A 6,219-nucleotide genomic window follows, 5' to 3' on the forward strand; every position below is an offset into this window, starting at 1 on the left:
ATTGATCAAATCAAAAAGTAATTTGACCTAAAACTAACAAATAAGATGGATTGAGAGCACCTGATAAATTCTGCCTCTAATTCTATAAACCCTAGTTTTTGCTTTCAATCAATTTCTCCATAAAGATGGGTTGCTTTCAATCGCGATTGAAATGAAGAAAGCTTGGGGTCTGGAGATTGCAAATAACAGATTATCTATGGAATGAAGATCTTAGAATATTTGTAAAGAGGCGACAGAGGGACAGAGGAAAAAGAGAGGGCTTGTGGTGGTCGCAGGTATAAAGAAGATGGCTACAGATGCTGTAGATACGAAGGTGGCCATGGATGCTTGAGAGGGAGACGTCATTAGGGTTTGTGATATGAAACGTATGAAAGTGTGAAGGAAAAGAGCGAAGACATAGGCTAGTGTGTTTTTAGCGCTCAAATTTTCTAAAGATGGAGTAAGAGGATGACAGGTGGCAAATAGTGGTTTAAGCAAATGACAAGTGGCACCAAAGTGTTTTGTTTTAATATAGATAATAGATTAGGATGCTAACGAGTCTTTAATTAAGTCAAGGACTTAGACCGGCTAGCGAGAAGGAAACCTTACGGTTCTAAACGCTAGATTAAGTGAAGACCAGAATAGAATGTGGTTTAGACCCGACAAGCTTGGATACTTGTATAATTTGCGGAAACTAAACACAATCTGGAAAATGAGAATTTAATGATAAGGTTAAGCCTGTTTCGGCTATTTTATGTAAACTAGTCACGTAAACTGATCCAAACGCATAAACGCGTAACGGGTAACCAAGTAAATTATATACAGGTCTTAATCGTTATTATGCTCAAAATATGTTAATACATCAGTAAGATGTTAACATATATGCCCAAAAAGTAATTTAAACCAAAATAAGTCCCATAAGGGCATTTTGGTAATTTTAATGTCCATAAAAGAGTTTAAATGTGAAACTGAGTTTCAGGTCTGATTTAATCAGCAAAAGTATGTATTTTTATAAGTTATAACAGTAGGGTATTTTGTATATATGAAATTTATCTTATATAACCAAATTATGCACCGTAGGGGCATTTTGGTAATTTCACATAGGCTTTAAAGGTCAAAATAGACTTCTGAGTTTAAAAACTTTAGCTTACTGTTTAATTATATAAATTACCTTAAAACATCAGTAGGTAATAAGTTTTATATGCCAAAAATAGTTTTGACCCATACTAGGTGCTTAAAAAAACGCTTAAAAGTCGGTTTTAAGGGATATTCGGGTTAAAATAGGAAATCTGAGTTTTTGATCAGTTTATAAAGTTAAAAATATTTTATTTATCATTTAAAATCAGTAGCCACAAGTTTGGCATTGAAATGTTATATAAAACTCATTTTATGCACAAAAAGGTAAAACCGACAATTACCGAAATCAAGCTATAATCCTATGTTATGCTCAGCCTAAAAATAAATAAAAATCTTCAAAAATCCCAAAATATTATTTTACATCAGTAGGTAAAAAGTTTGGTATAAAAAATCGGGTTTAGATAGGCTTTATGCTAATTACGCCATTTAAATAATAAAAAGCTCCTTAATTACGCTATTGAGCATAACTCATATTCTAGACCTCAAACTGATGTAAAATTTTCGGGACAAGTCTAAATATCAGTAGCAAAGGTGTTTGTCCATTCACATTGCTAAAAATCTCAGTCGTGTGTCAAAAAGGCGTTTATGGCATTTTTAAGCATAATTACGATCAAGTGCATATAATTCAAATAATTAGGCATCATGCAATATAACTTTAGAGGGTTATACTACTGAGTAATGTGGTCCTAATGGAGCTTAAAACATGGGAGAATTAAGCTTGAATGGGTCAGAACTGAAAGTCAAAGCAAAAGTCAAGCTTTTGCGACTTTCGGTTATAAACTGACCTTAGACTATTAATTGCCGGGTTAGGACTGATAAAACATGTTTTAATATTAATTACCAAGTCATTAGAATGCTAAAATATAATTTAGAACCTCTAGTTTATTAATTTTAATCATTTTCAAACATTCTGTCCAGTTTGACTTTTTGTCAAACTACTTTGACCCGACAATTGGCTAGTCAAACGAGATAATTAGGAGGTGCCCTTCTAGGGGTAAATCACCTACCTTAATATGGTCCCATAACCACTTTCAATTTGATCAGTGGCTGGTCCATATGTAATTAAAACGAAAGTCAAACGTAATTTACGATAAGTTTGACTTTTAGGTAATTAAGCTAATTAAAACGACTAAGCAAGTAATTAGAGGCTTACTAAAGGTCCTAGCTGTCTTTTCTACACTTGATAATCCTCTCCTTGTCCTTAGCAAGCTCCAGAAGTTGTAGAATAGAAAATGGTTGCAAGTGTGCTTGTGAACTCAAGAACTAGTTCCTTTATATAACAATTCACAAGATCATGGATCCTTTCCAGGTGTTAAGGGAGGCCCTAGGATCACCCCAGGTGTCCTAGTGAGTGAATTAAACTGACTTACAGCCCCTAGAGTCGATACAATCAAAGTTATGGCGGTGCAACTGATCAAACCTGCACCTGTCCAAGAATTTCTGCGCTGGGCACTCTCACGCGGCCCGCGTAAAAGTCCTTTGGGGTTTACGCGGCCCGCCTGGAACCGGTTTACTGGCAAAACAAGTTTTAAAGTGGCAGAATCAGTCCCTGCTCGTTTTAAATCCTTTTTAACCTTATTGTTGACATATAAGCCCCTTGTGGTTAGTTTGTTAAGGCTCAAGGATGATTAAACAAACTTCGTTATACTCGGGCTCGATAAAATTCACTATGAATGCAAGTTTCATCAAGTTGACACTTATAGCCCAAAGTCTTGAAAACATGCTTAACGATCTCGAAACCACGTGAAATTTTTATCACTTATTCTTGGGAGTATATCTAAATATTTCGAAGCCTCGGTTTCGTTAAAAGGTCACTCAGAGGTCAAAATTGACATGTTGACATGTTTAACCCTTGTAGTTTTATAATCTTCCGATTATTTTCACAAACGGCTTCTTATATCCAATTAATCACCCATTTAAGAATATTTTCTTCACGTATGGTCATTCAGAGGCACAAGTTTGGCATGTTGACACTTTTTGTCCCTTCGCTTACATATTTTCACTGTTTGTCAACTTTAGTCCCTCAAACTCAATCTTTCACATATTTAGAGTTTGGGACACGTGTCTATACATAATTGGACACGTTTTTACGTGGTGTTACATCACATAATTCTAACCAAGCAAAACTAAGGTGAGTTCATGGCCCCTACACTCTTTTAAATTATTTAAACAGGGAGAGAAAACATGCGCAACATTACGGTAAAGTAAGGTACAATTAAATGAGAGTTTTTGTTATATTATTATGGTCACTAGAGTGCAACATCATCACAACTTAAGCCTTTACATTCTCAGACCATTAGTATTGGATGGCGAAGGAGTTTCTAGTAGTACTACTGGGCCCGACAAGCCCTGTCCGGGTTAGTCGCGCTAACCCGACCGGTAAAGGTCGAACGGGTGTAAAATTTTCCTAACACTTCACCATGTCAGTGATAGACATGGCACAAAGACAAACAACGCATAAACAATCAGCTTTGGTTGCGAATGCTTAGTGACATAATGCATAGGTTAGCTACCTAAAGATATGACAACAAACTGCTAATAACTACTATTAAATACAAACAGTGACACAAACATTATTTGACAAACCTGTGAACTCATTCACCATTGTTGTTACTTTTTCTCGCATGTCTTTCTTAGGTCGCTAAGATATCACACATCAGGACTAGGATGCATCATGGAGTCGCATTGATTTCATCAAACGTTTTGACTCAACTTTAGTTACATCAACTATTTGATTTTTATAATTATTTACGCTTTCGCAACTCAGTTGTGTAAACAATAGTTTCTCATGAATGAACAAATAGGAAAAGATTTGAACTCATATAGTGGTCATTCAATATGACTAATGATTGTGATCCTGGTTCGTCATACGCCTCGTGGTAAAATCTTGTAGTGAAATTTGAGGGTGTGACAATGAATAATGTGAGTTTGTTATAAATAAAATAGGGATGATACACTTTGATTATACAAGGGGGGCTGTGATATTCAAGCCCTTAACTTGATCAATGTACAATAGGATTTAAGACAGTTATGCATAATGTTAGTTAGTTATATATAGAACAGGGATGATACATTTTGGTTTGCACAAATAGCACTTTGATTTATGACAGATATGCATAATGTGAGTTAGTTATACCTATGAGTAAGTGAAGGCAGTTCAAGTTATGAAACTAAAACTCACTTGAAGTTGTGAAGGTCAATCCTAATTCATGTTCTAAATGTCAAACCCATTTCAACTTCTAATGCTTATAATTTGAACAGGGATGATACACTTTGGTAGGCATTGCTTGACCAGAATAATTGGTCAAACCTGTGATAATGAAGGCAATTCAAGTTCTGCAATTACAACTCACTTGCAATTGCAAAGGTCAATCCCAATTCAAGTTGTAAAAGTAAAACCCAATTCAAGTTTGAAAGTCAAACCCATTTCAAGTTCTAAAAGTCAAAACACATTTCAAGTTCTAAAGGTCAAACCCAGTTTGAGTTCTAAAGGTTAAACAGAGTTCAATTCTGGTTACATGCCTTAATACAAGACTACGGGTTGTTGTTGCTATTAATAACATCATATTATTGATTAATTAAGGATAATCGGTGATTAGTTACTAGATGAGGAAAGAGTTTTGAATATGGAGGGAAATATGATCAATCATACGTTCAGGGACTCAAATGGTAACTAAAGTTATGGGGTATTTTAGTCATTTCACTGAATTACGAATGGTCTGTTAGTGGGAGGAACTTGACTTATTCCAATTGACAACCACCGGAAGTTGATTGACCATTTTTTTTTCAAATGAGTGTTGTATGTGCGATTGGGTGTAAAATCCAGAGACTGAAATTGTACTTTACTCAAATAAAAATAAAACGAATCTTTAAAAAAATATAAAAACAATTCACACATTTCACAATTTTTTGTTCCCTAATAATATTACATGGTACATTGATATAAATGTTCCCTCAATATAGTCTTATTAAAAATTTTATATAAAAATAATAACTAGGTTTAAAGAAGTTCGTCGCGTTGCGGCGAATTTCTTTTGTTATTTAGTATGTGTTTACATATGTTTTGAAATCACTACGAGCGTGTTGAGAACGGAACTGCTGACAAGAATAAAAAGAAAATGTAGAAAAAAAACACTAAAAGATAACCGAAGAAAAATCAACCAAAAAAGTTGTATGTAACGATGTTGTTCGTATCAAACCCGTGATCAGAGATGGGCAAATTATTCGATACCGGTTGACACCAAGCTTATCGCAACCCCTGATATTAAAAAAAAAGATTAAAGTTAAAAAAGTAAAGAAAACAACTATTATTATAATATTAAAATAATAAAAGTATTAAAAAACTATATATTATTATAATATTAAAATCACTATTACTGATAACGAACAGGATCATCCCGGTATTTTCGATACCAGTACTGGTTCGATACCGGTTGACACCAAGCTTATCCCAACCCCTGATATTAAAAACATGATTAAAGTTAAAAAGTAAAGAAAATAACTATTATTATAATATTAAAATAATAAAAGTATTAAAAAAGTATATATTATTATAATATTAAAATCACAGTTTATTTAAATTCGTTTATTAATATATAGTAATAATTTGGACCATTTCTTGATTTGTACGTGTTATCCTTGCGCAGAGGCCATGCTAATCTTCTCTGTATCGTTCCAATTATTAATATATAGTAATAATTAAACAAAATCACATTAAATACAAAATAAGATATTATATTATAGGGGTATTGGATTTTAATAACAACAAGTTTCACTAATTGGCCGGTAATAATCCCAACTTCAAAAATTGCATACAACAGTCCCAACTTGTAAGATTTTGGCCACCAATGATCCTTGTCTAACTGGGTTATAACCTTGTTGGGCTGGTGACCTACAACTTATTCCGGCGACCCGTTTACCCCTGAAACCACCAAACGAGACCACCACCAATCATCTCCGACCTCCTGTAATCTTCTGCGCTTCTCAAAAGTTTAAAATTTCCACCATCTACGCAACTCCGGTGACCTGCAACTTATTCCGACGACCTTCTTTACCCCTGAAACCACCAAAGGAGACCACCACTTGTCATCTCCAACCTCTAGT

At 34.3% G+C, this 6,219-nt stretch overlaps 1 non-coding gene across 1 annotated transcript; it reads right to left on the reverse strand.

The window, feature by feature from the left end:
- Positions 1-5,716: 5,716 nt before the first annotated feature.
- Positions 5,717-5,820, reverse strand: LOC118483171. Its single transcript, XR_004869770.1, has one exon. It is a non-coding gene; the product is annotated as a U6 spliceosomal RNA (small nuclear RNA).
- Between the last annotated feature and the right edge of the window lie 399 nt (positions 5,821-6,219).

Source organism: Helianthus annuus, chromosome 1 (assembly GCF_002127325.2).
Source record: "Helianthus annuus cultivar XRQ/B chromosome 1, HanXRQr2.0-SUNRISE, whole genome shotgun sequence".
Lineage (NCBI taxonomy): Eukaryota > Viridiplantae > Streptophyta > Magnoliopsida > Asterales > Asteraceae > Helianthus > Helianthus annuus.